Raw genomic sequence first — 23,523 nt, forward strand, 5'->3', positions numbered from 1 at the left:
TTTGTATGTTGAGTAATTTAGGATTGTATTCTGGACATTTAAAAAAATTATATAATGAGACTCCAGGACCTGTTAAAGTCCTCTGGAGAATATTGGTTACTTTTTGTTTTAACAGACAATCAATCCAGTTAGGTTCAGAACGCCGGCTCTATCTCAACTTTTGTGGGAAACGGTTCCAATGTCGTTTCGGTTTCCAAGGATTTGCTATATACTATAATACTTTACATCTGTTTCATGTAGGTACAGCTCAGGGGGGAGCCTAGGACTTGTGTTGGTTCATACACAGAATTAAGGGATCTCCTTTTCAAGCTCTCTCCTCTCTGATATCGCCCTCATTCTCTACAGCTCCTAAGCGTCCCTCTTCCCAGTACTCTGGCTATAAAGACAGGATTTCTCTCAGGATTCTAGCTGCTCGTGCTAATGCACAGTTACACACAACCGGGGTTGCTCATAAGTCAAAACCAGCAGATAAAAGGGAGAGGGGGAAAAGGGGAAACACACCCCAGGACAAGTCATTCTTAAGGTTTGACTGCTTTCTAAAGTCTATCTACCCGCCATGTTTTTCCAGAGTTCCCAGGCACCTGCTTTTTGTATACTGTCTAGAGTTTCTATTTGTGTAAGGTTTTAGCTCCTGCAAAATATTAAGGGGTTGAGATTTCCAGGGAATAAGCACATCTTCAACAATGTCTTAATAATTTTATACCACTATTTGATAATAATTTTGCTCTAAAATTTTGGATTTCTTAGGATTAAGAATATGCAAAAGGCAATATCAATGTGGATTTACCCAGGACTGTTAATCATCATCGATTATGACAATTTTTACTAGAATAGAGTAGGCAGATGAATTCCTTGATAAAATCAAATTGACCAGCGTGAAGAGATTTATAGGCTGTGGGAAATCTAAGTGGACTCAAATTATTTATTCTGTTAGACTTAATGTAGGAAGGTGCATGGTCAATGAGGCCAAGACTCTTGTTTGCAGATGACAGAGGAAGAGAAAAAGAAAATAATTTTTTGTAAGTCCAGGGGTGGGGTTAGTGTGGTGGAAAGACTAATGGCCCCCAGAGACATCCACTTCTAATCCAGAACCTGTGAATGTTTCTTACATGGCAAAAGGGGCTTTGTAGACTAAGATAAGAATATTATCCTGTGTTACCTGATCCCAATGTAATTATGAAGGTCAAAAAAAGCAAAGAAAGAGGGAGGCAGGAGTCTCAGAATCATAGAAGGAGATGTGATGATGGAAGCAGAGGTCAGAGAGATTAGAGACAGAGATGGGGGGAAGAGAGAGAGAGAGAGAAAGAGACAGAGAGATTTTGAAGATGCTATGCTGCTGGCTTTCAGGATAGAGAAAAAGGCCATGAACCCAAAGAATGCAGGTAGACTCTAGAGTCTGTAAAAATCAAGGAACCTAATTCTTTTCTAGTATCTTCAGAAGGACCAAGCCCTGCCAACAACTTGATTTTAACCAGTGAGACCAATTTTAGATTTTTGACCTCCAGAACTGTAAGGTAATAGATTGTATTGCCACTAAATTTGTGGCAATTTGTTATAGTAGTATTAGGAAACTAATACAGTAAGCTCAGGCACAAGCATGGAACCATAGACTTAAATTATTTTATCAAATTGAGGCTCAATCTTAATCTTCCTCTCTCTTTCTCCCTCTCTCCCTCCTCTCCTTCCTAACAACTTCCACCAACTCACACTCACTTCTGCTTATCTCTGCTTAACCTCCTTTCTATTGCAGACTCGGGCTTTTCCTGCATGGTGGGGAACATGGCTGCAAACAGCACCAGTTTCTCCTCTCTCCAGCCCTATGTCTCCAGAGCCAAATGGTGCTTTACCCTCTGGAGCCATTTAGAGCAGCCTCAGAGGAGGACTTTGATTGGCTTACCCTGGGTTAACTCCCAAAACATTGAACCAAACATCCCAATAAATGGGAGAGGGCACAATTATAAGCCAGAACTGCCTGAATTACTTGCAGACCCCCTTGACTAGGGGAATGGTGATGTAATGGCAGTTCCAGTAGAAGCACATGGAAAAAGAAACAAATTCTCCACGGAGGAAGAGGTGCTGATTGGACAAAGGGAACAAATATCACCACAGTTGGTCATTTTATTGACTAGACCCAGCAGGCCATAGCAAGAACAGTGTCAATACATAACCCCAAATTTCCGCTGGGATTACTGACTTATCTTAGCATTTCTAAGATCACAATCTGTCTCCTTTTATATCAGCATATAAAAGTGCTCATTTGCCTACTTTACCAGCTGCATCAGTTAATATTAGATTGTGCTTTGAGTGACAGTAAACTCAAAGTAACAATGGATTAAGGTTGGGGGGTGTTTTTTTCTTACGTAAATGAAATCTGCAGGTAGATAGTTCATGGCTGGCAGATGCTCCACAATGCCAGGGCCCTAGACATTTTCTGTCTTGTTTATCATCCTTAGCAAGTGACTTCAACCTCATGGTTCGTGATGACTTCTCAGGCTCTAGCCATCATGTCTGTTGGAATGCAGAAAAGAAGGAATAAAGAAGAGTGCTCCTTCCTAAAGATATTTCCTGGAAGTCAAATATATCCCATTGATCAGTAGATAGCCATATAGCTACATCCAGCTTTAAGAAAGGATGGAAAATGTAGTATGTTAGTGATGGTATGCCTACAGTCAGATTCTGTTACTGGTAATATGTTACAGCAGCAATACTAAACTAATACTATTCTTCAGATGAAATCAGTGTTCTGGTACCAAGGAAAAAGGGTCTATCAGTTTCTGCTGGAGTGGTAGGTAAAAACGTCTGGAGTGTTGTGCATTCCCCAAACCCACTGCTGCTTGGGTACAACCAGGTTACAAAACAATTACCATTATATTCTTCTAATCATAAAAGTATGGCTCATCTAAAAAGAGAATTGCCTTAAATCAGTGCACTTTAATTTGGAACCATAGTTGGTTGAAACATTGACACATTGTCATTTCATCAATTCTTTAGCTCATAAAAGGCATTTTTTTGTGTGGTGGTAATAGAGTGGTAACAGCACTTTATATTTGCCACAGCTTCAGTCAACAAAGAAAAAAATGCATTTGCAACTGGATTTCAAGGAGTGGGTTAGAGAGTTTACAGTTGTATTAGAAAATCTACAACTGAAAGTCTTATTGTCAGGAATACAATGGTTACAAAAGGAGTATTTGGACAATTTTAATCACAGTATAATTTTCTGATGTTGCTACTTACTAAGCATTTTGGAAAATTTTGAATGTTGAATATCCCTCAGTGAAATAATAATAAACCAGAATTCTTCCCTAAAAGGAAGAAGGCCATGAAGGTTTTCCTGTTTTTTGACAGCAAACTGGTGAGACAAATCTTGTTATAAACAAATTAACCAATCAAATGCCTAAAATAATAAACTACTATCATTACTAGAAATACTTATATGATCATGCTCAAAGAAAAATGATATTTTCTTTAGAAGAGAAAAGGCAAGGTGAAATGAAATTCTTTATTGAAGGGTTTCTTTAATGCTCTTTAGTGACATTTCTGAACGTTGTTTAAACAAAGTCCCTCTGGCATGGCAACTGTTGCCAGGTAGGGCTTAGCTTCCCAAGGAGTTCACTGAGATAAGAAGCTGCTTTTAATCAACAAGCTAAAGGAGCCATATGTAGCCTGTAGGCTGAGCACATAATGCTTGGTCCCACAAGCCAACAGCCAGACAAAATAAACAAGAATTAAAGTGGCCATGGTGCAGATCTCTGTTCACATGCAAGGCTGAGGGAAATGATGACTTTCAATACGGAGCTGCCAGCACCACGTGAGTTTCTCAGCTGGGCCTTGGGTTTGATTTTATGATTGCCCCCCAATAGTGTGGCTGCCCCCTACCCAGCTTATTTTGGTATAAAATAAGCTAAATAAGATTCTAAGAGATTGTTTTGTGTGTGTATGGTTATGTATCTATCATAACATTTATGATTTTAAACTTTTTTAAGTATACAGTTTGGTTTGGTGGCATTAAGTACATTCACATTGTTTAGCAACCATCACCACTATTCATCTCCAGAATTTTTCATCTTTCCATACTGAAACTCTATACTCATTAAACAACAACTCCCCTTTTCCCCTTCTCCCTAGCCTGTGGCAACCACCATTCTGCTTTCTGTTTCTATAAATTTGACTACTCTAAGTACCTCATATAAATAGTACCATACATTGCCTTGTATCTGGCTTAGTTCTCACTTAGACTAATGTGGTGTGTGTCAGAATTTCCTTTTTTTTAAGGCAAAATAATATACCACTTTATGTATATGCCACATTTTGTTTATTACACCATTGATGGACATTTACGTTGTTTCCAGTTTTTGGCTGCTATGAATAATGCTGCCATGAACAGTGGCGTACAACTACCTGTTTGAAAAGGAGAGTGATTTTTAAACATGGGAGTGCTGATTCACCTGGGATACATTCTCAAAATATGTATGAGAAGAAAGCAGGAGACTGTCTTAATCTGTTTGGCCTGCTCTAAGAAAATACCATAAACTGGGTAGCTTATAAACAACAGATATTTATTCCTCACAGTTCTGGAGGCTGAGAAGTCCAAGATCAGGGCACCAGAAGATTTGGTATCTGGTGAGAGCCCATTTCCTGGCTCATAGATGTGCCTTCTAGCTGCATCTTCACCTGGTGAATGGGGCAAACAAGCTCCCTTAGGCCTTTTTTATAAGGGTACTAATTCCATTCATGAGGGCTTTGCCCTCATGACCCAGTCACCTCCCAAATGTCCTACCTTCTAATACTATCACATCGAGGAATAGATTTCAACATGTGAATTTTGGGATGACACAAAAATTCAGACCATAGCAGAGAATCTAAGTGTAAAGGCTTTGACTCAGTGGGTGTGAGTTGAGATTCCAAGGCACGCATCTGGTTACAAATCACTGCTCTGATGTATCAAGAAGGCACATAAATAACGCGATAAAAGTTTTTTAAAGGACATCAATGGAACTCTCTAGAAATAGCCCAGCAAAAGAAAGAGTCCACTCTAAGCATTTTTGTGAATGAGACCAGAGTGTTATCATCTGGAAGAGTGTTATGTTTCATCTGGAAGACATCCAAAAAGTATAAGACGCTAATGCAAAATATTAATAGTTGTGATGTTGGACATTATTACTTGAAATAATGTCATGATGGAAGATTTTAGTACTGTCAATGAGTACCCCCTTGGAGAAGCAAAATTAGATGGTAGTTGGTCGGTAGGTCTGTAGCATTGTGCAGAAGAAGGCAAGCTGTGGTTCTAAAAGTAGCACTGATATTTTTTAAAAAACTTTTTATTGACGTGTAATAAAAATACAAAAAAGTACACTCCTATTGTATTACAAATGTTCAGCTCAATAAATTTTCACAAACTGATCCACCCGTATAACTAGCACCCGATTAAGCGGAGAACATCTGCAGCTTCCCAGAATCCCTCTTATAGCTCTCTTACAGTCGCAACCTACCCACCCAACGCAGCCACTATCCTGACTTCTAAGGGGCATTGATTGGCTTTACTTGTTTTCTACTTGCATAAATGGAATCAAGCAATATATGCTCTTTTGTGTCTGTCTTCTTTCACTCAACATTATGCTTGGGAGATTCACCCATATTATCATTACAGACAGTTCCTGACTTACGATGGTTCTACTTGCAATTTTTCCACTTTACCATGGCACAAAAGTAATAGCATTCAGTTCGCACCTCGGCTTATGATTGGGTTACATCCTAATTAAACCCACCGTAAGTCAAAAGCACACTTTCAATTTAATATATTTTCAATTTACAATGGGTTTATTGGGATGTAATTACATTCTAAGTTGAGGAGTATCGGTATTTAATTGTAATTTGTTCATTCCTATTGGTGTATAGTAATCCATATAGGAACTGGATTTGGTTTTGTTTTCCAAATGTAGGCATATACCTGAAATGTATAAGGGCAATTTAAATGTCAACCTAAATTCATAGAAAAAATCCCTTAAAAATATTCAATGCCTCTAGTTCTAACTCTGTGCTCACCATAATGTGAAGATCTGATCTGTAATTTGAGACTCTAAATGATACAGTCCACCAGAAAGGAGAACCCTGTGCTGACATCCTAACAGTTTTGATACCAAAAATTCTCTTCTATAAATTAAATTGAAATTTGGAAGTATAACTAACTCAGTGTCCTTTGAATGTGCTTGACATGAATACATTCCCTATGGTTCTGTCATCTGGATAAAGTTAAATTTTTCAAACTGTCAAAACTAAGGTAAAAACTCTCAATGAAGCTAGATCTGAAATTACTTGATGGCAATTGATTTGGGCTCTGTTGACCTGAGCTCTATTGATCTGAACTGTGAAGAGTATCTATGCCAAATGTACTTCTGTGTCTCAATCTATCATTTCTCAAAGTGTAAATATCCTGAAAAAGAAGATTAGTCAGGAGCCCAGCAGAAAATAGAAGGCGTGCTAAGCTGGAATGTTGTAGAGAATGTCATGAGAAGTCTATTCGCAGAGGCTTGGGCAGGGTTAAGAAAACTGACAAGGAATGTTGAGGCACCCAGGGACCAGCAACAGTGGGGGCTACTACTATCCATAGGCACAAAGAGACAAGGGAAGGCAGTGATGTCCCTGGAATCAGAGAGGGCTGGAGCAGTAGAAGGCGGACTGTCTGACAGAAGGGATGCTGGACCTGCATCACCAAGTCAAGGAGAGAGTTGGAGAGGGAAAAACACTGCAGCCTTTCTGTCTCCTTCCCCTTCAATCTCCGGTAGTTCCAGAGGGCAAGGAAGCCTGTTGTGCAGTCCATCAGGTCAGCCTCTCAGGACTCAAAACAGGGAGGAGAAGTGTGGCACATGGGTCTCCAGAGGGTTGGCTTGCCATACAGAGTAAAGCAATGTCAAAGGATACGTGTAATGTGGTATAACATTGGCCCCAGGACATGGTTGAAGAATAACACTTAAAGGAGCACCATAATTAAACTTCTTGTATTGTATATTATTTTTCCAGGACCTCACCCTTGCTTTTGATTTAGCAATGTATTTTCTATGCTTCTGTTTCACTTTAAGTGTTCTTAGATTAATTGCTGCATCAGCTGTCACCTCTGTGCGACTTTGAACTAAATCACAATATAAACTTCTTGGCATAAGTTTCAGTAATGATACAGCTTCTGGGAAAGGTGTCTTTGGCCAAAAGCTATAGCATCATCCACAATCTTCTCAACAAGCAGAATCATGTTTTGCGTTAGAATTTTTTGCCAAGTAGAAATGCTGAGCACAAACATTTTATACATTTTGGATTTTTTAAAGCATTTTTTAAAGCATTCATGGTATTTCTTAGATACATAACCAAAATATTATTCCTCTTGGGAGATCTCTTTCCCTATCTTTAAGTTTATTTTGGCTTCTCAGCTCAAGAAGTTGTGAAGATACATATTCATTCAACAAGTGGTTTGGGGCTCTTCCTGTATAAACATCACTGAAAATGCTGTAAGTGGTGGTGGTATTAAGAAAGGTGCTGAAAAGATCAAAACAATAAGAAAATAAGAAACTAAGAGAGAAATTATTTAAACAATTGCAAGAGAGATCCAAGCAGGCGAGTGATTTGAATGAAAATGGAATTAATTTTAGGCATCTTAAGGAAATAAAACTTAAGAAGTTTTAAAACTTTAAATAGTTTTAAAACTATTGTATCTTAACCAGAGATACAATACACCATGGTACAAAAAACACCAGACGAGGCCTCAGAGACCTGGAACAAGTCCTGGCAAATGACTTAGCCTTTTTGTGCTTCAATTTTCTCACCGTTAAGTTGGAATCATAGTGGAACTAATTCCTCAAATGAGAAATTATATGTTGAAGTTATTGAGAAGTTCAATATCCTTTGCCAATAATGCAAGTGTAATATTTTAAAAAGACCTCTTGATTTAGTTTCCCTCATTGGTAAGCAGAGCTCTTTCCTCCCTTGGGGCTTGGCACCGAGGCTGGGTTGGGGAAAGGCACTGGGAAGCCCAAAGGCTCTGCTTCTGATCAGAGGAAGTCCCAGGAGACAGGAAGGGGCAGTAAAAAAAACCCCACATCTCTTCCATTTCTGGCAGGTCATGGGAGAAGAAGGAAGACAGAGATGGAAGAGGCCCACGATGTGGCTGATGTGTTCCTCACAACATATGTCTTCCCCAGGCTTTGGCCCGAGGGTGCATATTTTAAGGCAGGGGCTCTTGCTTCGATTCATATTAAAAGGTTAGGAAAGAGATTGCCTCAGGATGCACTAGCACCAACCTGAGGGCAGCTGCATCAAAATAAATTCAGGGGTGCCACATCGTAGTTAGGCAGAGGGAAACCCTGGCTTTAACTTTACTGAGCCTAGGCCATGGATTAGATAGATGGCACATATGACTAAAATGTAGAGGAATCTGTAGCAGCAGCAGTGACTATCCGGAGGCCAAATTAGCCAGGGAGCCACGCTGGGCCCAGTGCAAGCTGAGAGATCAAATTGCGAGTCACAGAAGCCACAGGCTTCAGCTGTCACCAGCTGAATACCCAGGGGCAGAACCAGTCAACCTTCTGCAGTCCAGGCAGCCCAGATGGTCACTGCCCACGAGAGGCCAGCACACTCAAGGATGCCATGTGGACATCTGGATGCAGCGACCTAGCTGCTGCCATGCAATCTCATAAGCCACCACTGCTACCTTTCCTCCCAGGCATTAGTTTGGGAATGGGGACAAAATCTGCAGGACTGAGCCTTCTAAACTAAAAAAGTTGAGACTTAATCTAAAGAGACTTTTTAAACTATTATATCAGACTAACTTTATCAGGTCGACTTTTTTTCTTAGATTAAAAAATATGTTTTTGTTACCAAGCAGGAAAGATCAAATCAGAGAAAAAAAAAAAAAAACCCCACAGAAGCATTATTAGGAATAATACCTTTGCAATGGAATCACAAATTTATTCACACCACCCTCATATCTCTGTATTAGTCCCTGAAACATTTAACTTTTTTTGAATAAATAAATGAATGAAGCTTGTAAAAATAATATATTAAAACAATTTGGGGATAGGGAAATACTACTGTAAAGAATCTTTTTTTTTTTTTTTTTTTGAGACAGAGTCTCACTGTGTTGCCCGGGCTAGAGTGCCGTGGCGTCATCCTAGCTCACAGCAATCTCAAACTCCTGGGCTCAAGCGATCCTACTGCCCCAGCCTCCCGAGTAGCTGGGACTACAGGCATGTGCCACCATGCCTGGCTAATTTTTTCTATATATTTTTAGTTGTCCGATTAATTTCTTTCTAATTTTAGTAGAGACAGGGTCTCGCTCTTGCTCAGGCTGGTTTCGAACTCCTGAGCTCAAACAATCCGCCCGCCTCGGCCTCCCAGAGAGCTAGGATTACAGGCGTGAGCCACCGCGCCCGGCCAAGAATCTTAAAAACAAGGTAATTGGCAGAAATACTCTCTAGGGATTAGGGGGATGGGGGGGCAAATCTACAACTAAAGGACATGGGGAGCACTAAAGGGAGGGAGGGGCATGCCTTTAACCTGCACTTGGGTGAGGCAAAGACATAAAGTGTAACTATAATGTTTGTACCCTCACAATACCCTGGAATAAAAAATAAAAAAAAAAACAAGGTAATCATAGAGGCCAGGTGCAATAGCTCACACCAGTAATCCTAGCACTTTAGGAGGCTGAGGTGGAAGGATGAGGCCAGGAATTCAAGACCAGCCTGGGCAACGTAGTGAGACCTCATGTCTACAAAAAAATTTTAAAAGTAGCCAGGCATGGTGGCACACCTGTATTCCTAGATACTCAGAAGGCTGAGGTGAGAGGATTGCTTGAACTCAAGGTTGTAGTGAGTCATGATCACGCCACTGTACTCCAGCCTGAGCAACAGAGCCAGTCTCTTAAAAAAAGTTAAAAAAAAAAACCAGACAAACAAAAGAAAAGAAAAAAACAAGGTGATTGTGGACAGAATCTCTAATACAGTCAGATGCTATTTATCCATCTCCTATCTCAGCGCCTTTGTCCTTGAAGTTTTTTCTTCTTGGAGTGCTCTTTCCCCACATGCCTGCTTGGCTGGTTATTTACTTCTCTCAGGTCTGTACTTAAAAATCATCTTTCTCAGGCAGTCTGTTTCCCTCCACTCTGTAATATTCCAAACCCTCGAAACATTTTATGTCTCCATCTTATTCTTTTTTCTTAGTACTTGTCATTATCTGACATGATTTACATCTTACTTATTTATTTTGTATTTTAGTCAGGATAAGAAACACTGGCATTTCTGACAAATAACTCCCAAATACGAATGTCTTAACATGGTAAGTGTTTAGTTCTTATTCATGTCACAAGTCTAGGGGCAAGTGGAGCTATTCTTTTGGGTGGCTTTTCTCCAAGTGGTGCTCAGTAAGCCAGACTTCTTCCATGTTGCAATGCTACCAACTTTTACCATGTGGCCTTCATGGTCTCCAGGGAAGGGGAAGAGGAGACAAGGAAGGTACATCATATATTAATAATTAATTATCTCAGCCCAGAAGTGATCCACATTAGTTCTGCTCACATTTCACTGGATAGAACCAGTCACATGGCCATTTAACCCCAAAGCAGCCTGGAAAATATATAGGAGCGCATAGTTACTCACACAGTAACTATGTGTTATGTTGCATGTAGGCAACATACTGCCTTCTGGTCACCAAATATCCATTTGTGGCAGACAAATGAGCCAAGTGGCAGACAATGGACCAAGTCCCTCAGTGTGGGTGAGACCTTGTGACTTGCTTCCACCTAATAGAATATGGCAAGTGTTATTATATATGATATATAGATATATATCATATATAGTGATATGTATGAATATGATAGGCTATCACTTCCTTGATTATATTATGTAAGACTCTGTCTGACAAATAATAATAAGATAGTTTCTCCCGCAGGCCTTAAAGAAATAAGCTGCCATTAGTTTTGGAGTCACAAGGAAATGAATTCTGCCAACAACTTAAGTGAGTGAATTTTTCCCCAGTCAAACCTTCAGATGAGAATGCAGCCCAGAAGACACCTTGATTGCAGCCTTGTGAGGCCCAGAGCAGAGGTTCCAAGTAAGCTGTGCCCAGATTTTTGACCCACAGAAACTGTGAGATAATACCTTGTGTTGTTTTAGGCCACTATGTTTGTGATAATTTGTTATGTGATGATGAAAAATGAATACATTCCTGTACTTAAAAACCACTCATTTTCTTCTGGAGAAAGACAATCCAGTCAATCTTTTAGTTATAAATTCAAGATCTTTGGGTGATGTACAGTCCTCTTCATTAAGTCCATTATGTCCTATATTAACCTATAGTCCAAAAGGACAAGGCATTTGTCTCCTGAAACCCAATATATAATGATGGATGTCCACAATAGATCTTCATATTTCAAGAGAAAAAAAAAAAAGAATGAAAGTCACAGGACACACACAGCAGTCTTTTGTCCAGAGTAATTCTAAAATCCTGTGGGCAGGCACTGTGATGTGTCCCTGAGAAGTTTCATGATTAAACTCTAGTTCTTCCCTCAGGGAGGAGCTTCCTTGTCCACTATTCCTCTGGTCCCATTGCCCCTTGACCTCTTAGTCTCTTCCTTTCCCATTATCCTCCCTGGCCACATATGAAATGAGTAACAATAAGTGGCATCTCCTTATGGGGTGTCTTTGCCCATTTTGTGCTGCTACACACAGTACCAGAGACTGGTAATTTATAAAGAAAAGACATATATTTCTCATAGTTCTGGAGGCTGGATAGTGCAAGGTCAAGGGGCTAGCATCTTTCAAGGATCTTCTTGCTGTGTCATCCCTTGGTGGAAGTCGGAAGGGCAAGAGAGCACAAGGGGGTTGGTGAGGAGAGAGAGAGAGAAAGGGGACAGAACTCATCCTTTTCAATAGAAACTCACTCCTGCAATAACTAACCTGCTCTTGTGATAACAGCATTAACCCAGTCACAAGGCCAGAGTCCTCATGACCTAATCACCTCTTAAAAGTCCCACCTCCAGATACTGTCGCACTGTGGATCAAGTTGCCAACACAGGAACTTTGAGGGACAAAAGCACAGCAGGGTGTGTACAGCATTCAAAGCCTGCTTCTTACACATGGTAAATTGTTCCAAGTCTTGAACTGACAAAGAATTTTTTATTGGTTTCTTTGGTAATACAAGTCCCTCTAAAATAAATAGGTTTCTGGTCTGTGAGCTTCTAGTCAGTTACATGTGCCAGTAACTACACCCGAAATTGTTTTTCTGGATATAAGTTTTAAACTTCTGAACTTAAAGGTAAACCCTAAAGCCACCTCACCACACTCAAATTTTTTCCCTGGCTCAGTTTTACTAGGCCTTTGTCTCTCAAAGCCTTTATAAATGCCATCTTTTACTGTTTGAGATCTAAAAGCAGTTAGCCTTTCTATCTCTGCAAAGACCCAAATTCCTAGACTCTCTTTATTCTCTTTTTCTATATTTCTTTTCTCTATATCTCTTGTTGGAAAATTTCTCTTTTTTCTTATGTTTGAAAACTGGCCACTTCTTTCCTGAACCCATCTCTTCCTTGGGAAACTTTACGATTGTGTTTCCATCACTGACTAATTGATTCTTCCAACCATTTGCCTTGGAGCTGCTGACTCGGAAGGCACAGGTAAGCTTTAAGTTACCACAGCAACATTTTACTAATTGTTTTGCCACTGTATATTATTATCACCATCTTTCTAGCTTCCCATATAAGTTTCCTTGCTGCTTGCTGCTGAACTCCTAAACAATTGCCACATATTTTAAGCTTTAATGATAGCAATACCCTACTTCAAAGTACCAATTTCCACCATAGTCAGGATCATTAATACTGGCTGCTGTAACAAATAACTCCCACATCTAATTAGATTAACACATAATTTCTTGCTCACATTAAGGTCTTGTATCAGTCGTTCAGCTCTCCTTCAAATGATGATGGCCTAGGGACCCAGGTTTCTTCCATCTTGTGATGACAGTTTTTCAAGACATGGCCTGTGTGGTTTCTAGTGAAAGTGAAGAGAATGAGAGAATTCACACTGGATTCTTAGCCTCCACAGCCAGAAGTGACAGCCATTATTGCTGCTTAAATTCTATTTGCCAGAAGTAGTCACATGGCTATTCTAAACACAGAGGAGGATGGAAAATGTAGAAGAGTATATGGATATTGTAAGCGCTGACACTCTGCCACGTCTTGCTTATTATTAATATTTGACTTCTCCTTCCCTATCCCACTAGAACATAAGCTTCATAAGGGCAGGGATTTTTGCCTATTCCTTTCACCTTTGCATCCTCAGTACAGGCAGTCCCCGGGTTACAGATGACCTGACTTAAACAGTGTTCTATACTTGTAAACCGGCTCCCAAGTCTCCCCATAAGGATAATTTATAATTAAATATTAATAATTAAATTGATAATTTGGGGACTAGTTTCTTCCATACATGTAGACGAACCCACATGGCGTAAGCCGTTCTTTGGTGCAGCATCTGTACACTAGCGGCTAGTCTCATTGCTTACAGGGTCACTTACGCACAGCATCACTTTTGTCTTAACTTTTAAATTCTATTTTGCGAGTCTATGTTTACCCTTGTGACCATGCCTCCAAAGTGAAAGTCCACTGCAAGTCCAGGTGAGCCTGCAGCGAAGAGAAAGGTGATTACAGTGGAAACAAAAGTGGAAATAAGCGTTTGGAGAAATGCCAGATGCCATGATTCACTGGGAAAGCATCAGGTTTCAGTTGCTCAACTATCGGAACAATTATAAAGGATAAAGTAAGATTAATGGAACATGTGAAAGACAGTGCTCCAATGAAAGCAATAATTATTATGAAGTAGTGTAGTGGGTTAACATTCCTATTAGCCTAGGGTTGATGTAACATGAGGTGAGTGTTAACATTTAATATTCTATTTTGAAATTTCTATCTCCTATCTAAACTTTTTGTATGAGTTTGTTTTTATGTTCTGTTTGTTTGAATTAAAAGAAAGAGCACAACAGTTTCTGTAAATTATTATTATAGTACAGGGGTATTATTATTATAATAATACTGTATTATTACCACATGGGCCATTATAGCATCGTTATTGTTATTATTACCATATATGCGCTGCTCATCAGGGATCTGAGTTACATACAAATCTGACCTAAAGATGTTCTCAGGAATGTATCTCATCCATAACACGGGGACCACCTGTACTTAGAGGAGTGCCTGGCTCATAGTAAGTGGTTATTAGACATTTACTTAAAGAATATATGAAAGGGAGAATCCATAAATTCTTACCATTAGTAATGAGTGAGAAATTAGAAGGCAACAAAAAAGGATTTTGAATAACCAAAATAGACATCATAAAATTTATGCACCAAAGCTCATGTACATTATCCACTGAACCTCCTCCCTCCCACAAGCCATTTTAGACAAAGTTCTAATGAGAATATTTATGTAGTCTATCAATTCCATAGCAGGAGCTTTGAATGAAATAAGAAAGTTTACCAATTAAAGAAAAGATGATAAGTGATAACTAGGAAAAAATGTGACATTCTAAAGAAAAAGTTTCTCAAAGTACAACCAAAAAATCTACAGTAGCCTGAAACCATTTAGTGTAGGGGCAAAACCACTTGTATCAACAAGCTCCTAAGGGTATCGCTGAATCAAAGCATAGTAAATAAATCACAGCCACTATGAATATAACGAGTCAATTATGTTAAGTATACTTTCTTTAGGAAAGCAGAAAAGTTGTAATACATTTAAGAATACATTTTGGGATTCAACAAATGGATGTCCTTCGGTCATGCCCTACATTCCCTAGTTGTAACTATTTATTCATTCCCTTAGGATGGGTGATAGACAAAATACCAGAATGGATGTCTCAAGTCAATATTGTGTTTAAATTAGTCATTTCTTCCGTTGGAAGCTCACACACTCTGAATGCTACACTGATTAGGCCACATTCAGAGTATCAGTTTCAATCAGGGACAGAGCCAGGTTTTGTGGGGACTGAAGATTATACAATTCAGGGCACTCTTTAAGAAAAAAAATACATGTTATAAATATAAAAGGAGGTACAAAAAAGAATATTTATTTAGAATAAAAAAACCCAACAAATTATACATTTTAAAAAACCTCATAATACTAGACCTCACCAAATATAGGAAAATACCACAATTTTAAAAATTAATTAACTGCCTGATATTCCTTTGTGATTCGTTTTCTTACACATTTTGGCTTTATACTCTTTGATTTGTCGTTCATATGAAAATTATTTGTCACATTATGTTCTATAGAGTTAATAAATCTTTCAGTCTTTCTATTTACAAAGTTGAACAAAATTTGTTTTTATTACCGATAGTTTAGAAGAGTTTCTTTTCCGCTCACGACACATTATTGGGAAAGTAATATACAGTTTTAGGATTCTTGTCAAATATGGGAAAATCTCTATCAAATTTATTTCATATATAAAGAATAAAATGTGGGAGGATTTTCCACATTTTAGTTCTGGATCCATACATTCCAAACATCTCCTACCCCATTACCCATACACTCTGTGCTGGGTCCTGAAGTATGCAATTATTTGGTGATATAATTTCTGTCTCTCTACTCTTATGTCACCACACTGAAGTGGCTTCAGGTGGCTGTAAGCTTTCGAGCAGTCAAAATAGATGTCACTGTCACAATGGGCTGTCACACCCCCACTTAAATTTATTCCACTTAACTAACTCAACTTCCCCTTAGCCAGATCCCCAAAATGCTCTCACCTACTCCAATTCTTCCAGATACAAAGGGAATAATGGCAAAGAGGAAGTTAGAATGAAAAGAGACAGCTGCCTTGTCTTAATTCAGGCTGCAATAACAAAGCGTCATAGACTGGGCGGCTTATGAATAACAGAAATCGATTTCTCAACAGTTCTAGAGGCTGGAAGTCCAAGGTCAGGGTTCCAGTATGGTCATAGTCTGGCGAGGGCCCCTTTTCAGCTGCAGACTGCCATCTTTTCTTTGTACTCTCACGTGGCAGAAAGATGGTGAGGGAGCTTGCTGGGGTTTCTTTCATATGGGCACTCATCCCATTCATGAGGCTCCACCCTCATGAGTGAACTACATCCCAAAGGCCCCATCTCCTAATACCATCACAATGGGGGTTAGGATTTCAACGCATGAATTTTGGGGAACACAAACATTGCAAATCTCTTCAGATTAAATTTTCTTACTTTTGAAACTTTTGTAAAAACATAGATCACGTGAACATGTTTCTAAGGCCCCTCCTGTGGTGTTGGAAGGAGCCTGAAGTTTAAGTTTCTTGGCGTCTACCTTTAGGTTTAGCTTTGGACACTAAGCTTTGGGAGGAGCATTCACAAACCTGAGCACATCAATAGAAAGGCAGTCAGCTAGGATGATGGAGGGTCAGGAAGTCTGTCATATGATGAACAGTTAAGGGCCATGCACAGACCTTGGAAAAGAGACAATTCAAGTGGTTCACAAGTTGTCTTTAGTGCTTGGAGTCCTGTCAGGTGGAAGAAGTATTTTGACTCAATATAAGGAATCGCTTTCTAACGTTAGGCCAGTTTCAATGTAGAATTGACCAGCTTGTGAAGTACTGAGCTCTCTTTATGGGAATGGTTAGAGAAGAGGCTAGGTGAGACCCAGTCATGGATCCTGTGAAGGGGAGACCCACAATGGGTAGTGGTGGTGATAGAGGATCGGGAGTGCAGTATGAAAGAACCTAACCTTTACACACCTTTGCGAGTCTGAGATTTGGGGGTGACTTCATTATTCATTTTATTTGATGCCTTAGTCTCAGTTCTAATGGTTGATTTGTAGAAAGTCTTAAAGACACTTGGGTCTGCTTTTAAAGTGAGAAAAAAATGTTTTTAAACCTAAGGCAGTGATGGTGATCCTCTATCATTTTTACCTCTATTCATTTTTAGGCTGTTTAAAGATAGATTGTAACATAGTGATGATATGCGGCTCAGGTTCGCAGTGGTTAACGCAGGAAGCTAAGGGTTGCCGGTGTGAGTTTGCTCGGTCTGAGTAACTTGTAGAAAGAAAACATCACGTGAGATCTCCTAGGATCCCCATTCTTCCAATAGGAACTGGAACTGGAACTTTGGAGGTGAGGGGGCCACCAGTTCTGCAGAGTAGCCTAACAATGATGCCTGGGATCTAGATCCAGGGGACTAAGGAGTCAGGGCTGTTTTGTAACATGTGACAGAACACAACTGAAACAGAATTGAGGAAATTGTAAGGGAGAGGATTTATTGGCTTCAGGAGTCGAGTTCACTGCAGACACATTTACCTCCTGAAGCTCCTGAGAGGGTGAGACCCTGTCTTCCTCAGCTTTTCTTCCCTTAAAGTTGGCTTCATTTGCATGCACTGGCGGTCCTTGTTACCACGGGCTTATATCCTTCCAACTTACGTCTCCTAGTTTAAAGAGCTTGTTTTTCCGAACTGATTCAACCAAAGCCCCAGATTGAGTTCCTGGACCAACATGTCCATTCCAGAAGCACTCACTGTGGTCTGGAATATGATGACTGGCTAGTCCTAGGGAGTGAGGGTGGGAGGTGTCAGTACCCTGGAACCACAAAGGCTCATTGTGGATGAGGGGGAAGGGTACTTCCCATAGGAATAATGAACCGCTGTTACCAGAAAAGGCGGAGAGATGGATAATATTGAGCACACATACTAAAAAATCTCCAAATAACGCATATTCACTATTTGGGGGAAGATGTGTTTTGGGACTTCCTCCATATGGGTATAGTTAAACTACAAAATTGAGTAAATCTTTTCCATATCTGGATAGATACCATGCAGAGGTTGGGGGGGCATATCTTTACATTTCATCATTTTTTACTTTTTCTTCTAAGGGGGACTGAGTCAATGAAGATGCTACAGAAGGAGTAAATAGTAAGCCCAAAGTATCAATACAGTAATCGTTAATTTTAGTGCCCTCTTTAGGCAAAGTATCCGGGAACGCTTTCAATAATCCATTTTTCATCCTGACCACACCCCATGTAGGTGAGTATTATCGTCTTGCCCTTGCAGTTGGGGAAAGCGAGGTATGACACTCCTCCGTTCAGCTTTCTGGTGAGAGTTAGGAACAGTCGGGCCTGCATGATCTCAGAGGGTCTCCTCCATCCTCCGCGACGCCTCCAGGAATCCTGCTGTCCTTCGGCTTTGCAGAAGCAGGGCAGCTCAGGTTCCGCCGCAGCCTCGGGACTTGTCCTTCGCCCAGGTGCACCCGCTCCGCTCTCCCGCACCTTCCTCAGGGAGGTGCCACTGGCCAAGGTCTGGCTGTCCCTCCTGTTCTCTCCCCCCGCCTCCCTTCCACTGGTCCCCGACGTGCAGGCAGCTGCCAGCCAAGCGCCCCGCAGGGCAGTGCGGGCAGATGCCGCCGCCGCGGCTAGCGGAAGGGGCGCCGGCACGGCTGGAGGTGAGCGGGCGGACCCTTGGCTCTGCGCTGGCCTGGGCGCCGCGCCTGGGGCGGGCGCCGGGCAGGGGGAAGGTGGCGGCGGGAGGGAGGCGACGCAGGCGGGCGGCACGCTGCTCGCGGGCGACGCCTGGAGAGCGAGCGGCGGGGAGCCGGGCGCTGCGGGGCCGCTCGGGGACGCGCGGCGCTCGGCCGTAAACCTCCCGGCGGCGCCCGGACCCCCGGCGCCCTCCCGAGCGCGGGCGGGAGACATGGCTTCGCGCGTCCCCGCCGCCGCCGCCGCTGCTGACTCGGCACAATCGGCGGGTCGCGCGGGGGACGAGGCGTAACCCGGAGGTGGGCGGCGGCGCGGAGCCGCCTCGGGAGCTCGGAGTGTGGTTGCGAGCGAGGGACATGCCAGCACAAAGGCGAGCCGAGACCCAGTCCGCTGCGGAGGGCGGCGGGAAGAGCCGCTGAGGGGCGCGCCGGGCGCGCTCTGCTCCTGCGCCGCGTCTCCGGTCGCTGCTCCCGATCGCGGGTCGGAGACGGCGGAGCAGGGTCCTTGGGCTCCGTGGCAGCGGCCGCCGCAGCCGGGAGCTGCATGCGACGCGCGGCGGCGCCCGGGGCCGCCTGCTTTCCCCGCGGCGCGCACGGACCGGCCAGAGGGCGCCGCGGCCGCGGGTCCGGGCGACTGCGGGGGCGCCCTCCCGCCCCGCGGCCCGGTCCCCACCCGCAGCTTGTGGCGGCGGGCGCCGAGCCCAGGTGAGTGCGCGGCCCTCGCGCCGCAAGTATCGGACGGCGGGAGGTGGCTTTGTTTTCGTCCCTCGCGCCCCGGCGCGGTCATTCATTTGACATTTCGGTTTCTGCTGCCCTGAAACGCGGATGAGAGGCAGGACGTGTTGGATGTTTTGCTTATTCTGGGAAACTGGGACTTTTGGGTCCATTTGAGCATCACTTGAGGGAGAGGAGGCTTCATTTCCTTTTTGGTTTGGAATGTGCTGTGAACATCCTCTGCTGGAGCTTGGGGCCTGGAGGAAACTGGGGCTGCAGGTTTAGACGTAGACGTTTCCGAGGACGTGCAACTGCAGAGGTCTGGCTCTCTCATGCCTTGTCTTCTCCATCGGCAGCGCTCAGGTGCTTTTTGTTGTTTATCATTATTAATTTTAAGAACATCTTTACAGGCACATTTATTTCTTTTGGAGTTGGAAGTCTTTGGAGTCAATACAGAGCTCACGATTAGACTTACAAGGGCTCAATCGATAGTCAACTTGCAGAAGGAAAGCATCGATGATCATTACAGATAGAAATGGGCGGCAGGCAAACTTCACGCTGGCCTTTAGCCTTTCTGGATACAAATTCTGCTTCCACTGTCCTAGAGTCACGCACACTCTGAGTTCTCGTACATATATCTTTGTCAAAGTGTGAAACTTGTCTTTTTTCTTGAATAGTTTTCCATAGTTTGTCATTTAGAAAAAAATATTTTAGCGTGTTTAGTAGAGTTCTCTGTTGGACCTGGTGAATTTTCACGTATTTGTTTGTCTTATAAATGTGATTTTCTTTTTACTATTTCTCCTATTCCCTCAAGGGCTCATTTCTTCTGTTGCCTAGAGAGAGCTTTTTTCCTCTCCTCTCTCTTCTTCTCTCCTCCCAACAGATGGCTGGATATTCCGAGGTTATCTTTAAAATGACACACACATTACCTACAAAGAAAGATCAGTTATTAAGTTTATTTTTGGAGCTATTAAAAGAAGATGCCTAATCTGGATGGGGATATTATTAAGGGTGTGAAAATCTGGAGTTTGCTAATCCGTTTGGTCATCAGAAGATTCCTGCAGGGATTGTTTATATAGTGTGGGGGACAGATGGTATCCTTAGCAGACAAGAGAAGCCAGGCATGAAGGGTCATTGTATTCTTCAGAAATTACCCACTTCACTATTGGAAGGTGGGGTAGGGTGGGGTGGAGGGTGGGAAAGACATAATTTTGATCTTCCGAAGGAGGCATTTTAACATTACTATCCAGCAGCCTAACCAGTTAATTTTTTTCTTTTTTTGAACATTAAAAAAAGTCATCATTGAAGTGTTTGTTTTGATTATTACAGTGGCACACTTTGGCCTCAATTGTGGTTATGTGAAGCAGTTTAAACAGTTATATTAAGCAAAATGTCTTTTTACTTGAAATTGTCATACCACTTTTAGGGAAAACCAATTGCACCTTTCTTAATTTTTGTGTGCAAATGGCCCCTTGGACTCATAGTGTCTCCTGGCTGGAAGGACTCAGTCTGGTCCGTATTAGTTTGAATCCAGTTTCCTTCACCATCTCCATGACAGGTGGTTCCCTAACCCCCAGCATTTGCCCGCAGATGCTCAGCTATGCTCTCAGGTGATGCTCTACTTCTATGATGAATTACCAGCCTAAGACTTTTGCTTTGCCATCACTTCCCTCACAGCATCGGGCAACCTTTGGCAATGAATCTTTATGAATGACTGCGGTGTCGGTGAAGAAATCAAAGTCATCCTGAACATTCAAAATAAGCCAGCTGGAGCTTTTCTGTGCCTACCACCATCGTAGATTATTTATGTCCTGTAGATTGCAACTAGATCACAAAGTTGGTCTTCCCTCTTTCTGAATGTGAGGGAAAATATTCCAGTAAATTAATATTTACCAGCCACAGGAACTCAATGTAATGAGGAACATGAGCAATGTTTGACCCTCTGAACAGGAGGCAAGAAATAAAAGTAAGCGTTAGCTATTTAACTTGGGCAATGTGATCTTGGGAGAAAAATGTATTTTCTTACTCTTTTCAAAGCCTTTTGCGCTGCTGATCTCAACCAAAGGCAAAGAAACTAAGGTTGTTACCTGTAGTTGAGGACAGATGCTATGGCCTTTTCTTCTGGATGGATGTGTTTTGCAGGAGAGGATACTTTTGGGCTCTTCCCAGTTTCTCAATATGTGCCCCAGTGTCAATGAAACAATCTAACATTCAAAATACTTGTTAAATTTATGGCTGGTATCTGTGTACCCTCTTCCCAGGTGGCCTTCTCTGTTGTGAAGTGTTCCTTTAAGAGAAACCAGAGGCTTCTGGCCTGGGGCTTGCTGTAGGCCTGGCCTGGATCCACATTCGTGTGCATTGCTGTCTGCTTTCTTGGGAAGACGTGGAACCAGTTTTGTGTGGTGTTGCTTAGGGAATGGCAACATTGAGTGAAAACCTTTCCAGCTCTGTTGTCAAAAGCCAGGCCTGGCCTGAAAGAGAAAGGACTATGTTTGAAGTTTGGTTGATCTAACAGAGGCAGAGGTTGCTTCATTATACATGGGATACCTTTTGGATCAGTATATGAATGGTATATTAGAAGGGTGACTGGACCTCCTGGTTTGCCTATGACAGTGCCAATTTATTCCGTTGACCTATCTTAATTATCAAAAGCACCCCCTTTCAGATTTAAAAGTTCCCTGGCTTGGGTGATAAATTTCGTTGTCACCGTGGGTATTAAGGCATCTTGACTAATTTTTTCATCACTTCTCTCCTGGTAGCAGATTTTGAGTCTTGCTTTATTTGAATCTTTTATTTGTTAAATGCAAAGGAAATCAGAAAAATTTAAACCTGAAAAATGCATAAGGCAAAATGAAATAGGCAGATAGGAGAATGAGATAATTTTTTGTCATCTATTTACACATATTGGAAATAAAAGAGTTGTATTCTTAAGTCATTAAGTGTATACCATGGCTGTAAATTCATATTATTATTATCTTCAAGCACAGTAAGAATTTGGCCAGGTGTAGTGGCTCATGCCTGTAATCTCACCACTTTGGGAGGCTGAGGCAGGGGGATTGCTTGAGCCTAGGAATTCGAGACCAGCCTGAGTAACAAAGCCAGACCCTTAATTCTACAAAAAATTAAAAAAAAAAATTAACTAGGCATGGTGGTATGCACTCATAGTGTAGCTACTCAGGAGGAGTAGCTTGAGCTCAGGTGTTCAACGCTACAATGAGCTGTGAAACTGTGATTGCACCACTGTACCCCAGCCTGGGGTGCAGTGGTGCAGTGAGTTTTTTTTTTCCTCAAAAAAAAAAAAAGAAAAGCGCACTTGTCCATTTATCTAGGGCTGACACACACAAATTGGGGCAATTTCTGTGATTTGGGAGCGCAGTTTCTACAAAACCTGTTTGCATATCTATGATTACATGACTTTTATACAGGTAGCAATGCAAGTTTCAAGATCTGGTGTTTGGTCTAGTTCTTGGATATTTACTGAGACTCCACAACACAAGTGTTGTGAAGACTTGACTCCACATTCTCTTAGTTTCTAAGTTCTCTGGGCCATTAAGATAATAGGAGGGCTTTTGTTTTCTGTACTCTCATCCGTCTCCAGTGTTGGATTTGGATCTCAGCTTTTCATATAGTGGGCTTGCAGAGAAGGAGAACTGGTGTGCCTGTTCGCCAGATGAAAATTCTCATATGGGTTTGAGATCATGCAGGTGACCTGGTGAGGGTTTAGGTTCTATACCAAAGCTAGATACATGAAGCTTGTGACACCTGCTTCTGCAACAATTGCTGTGTTCCTTTGCTAAAGAATGGTCTGTTTGTAGTATAGCTCATTATCTGTACTGGCCAGTAGGTGTTAAATTAATTATGGCTGTCACCTTTCTCGTACTCCACTGAAGTCCTCAGAAGCTTGGTCAGCATGCCTGAATAAGAAGAAATTTATCTCCTTTATAAGTAGGATGACTATGTAATTTTTATCTGGACAAGGACATTTTCAAGAGTAAAATGTGGTACTAACTGAAAGGGGCAACAAGTAAAAACTGGGACTATCCCAGGAAAACGAGGATGTATGGTCATTCTAACTATGACCAAACTCATTAGCTTTCATATGAAGAATATCCATATGTTGGAAGAATGTCCTTAGCTTCTTCCAGACTTGTTCAACATATATGTTTATGTGTGTATATGCATGTATGTACACAAAAACACTGATCATATATCTATAGATATATGTATAGAGAGAGAGGGAGAGAGAGAGAGAGTAGGGTTGAAATAAACCACTTAGGAAGGCTGAGTTATTGGAAAATCATGGCCTTCATCATCTCTTTCATTGGTTGACTTCTTAACTGTC

Source organism: Propithecus coquereli, unplaced genomic scaffold, assembly GCF_000956105.1.
Source record: "Propithecus coquereli isolate 6110/MARCELLA unplaced genomic scaffold, Pcoq_1.0 Scaffold167, whole genome shotgun sequence".
NCBI lineage: Eukaryota > Metazoa > Chordata > Mammalia > Primates > Indriidae > Propithecus > Propithecus coquereli.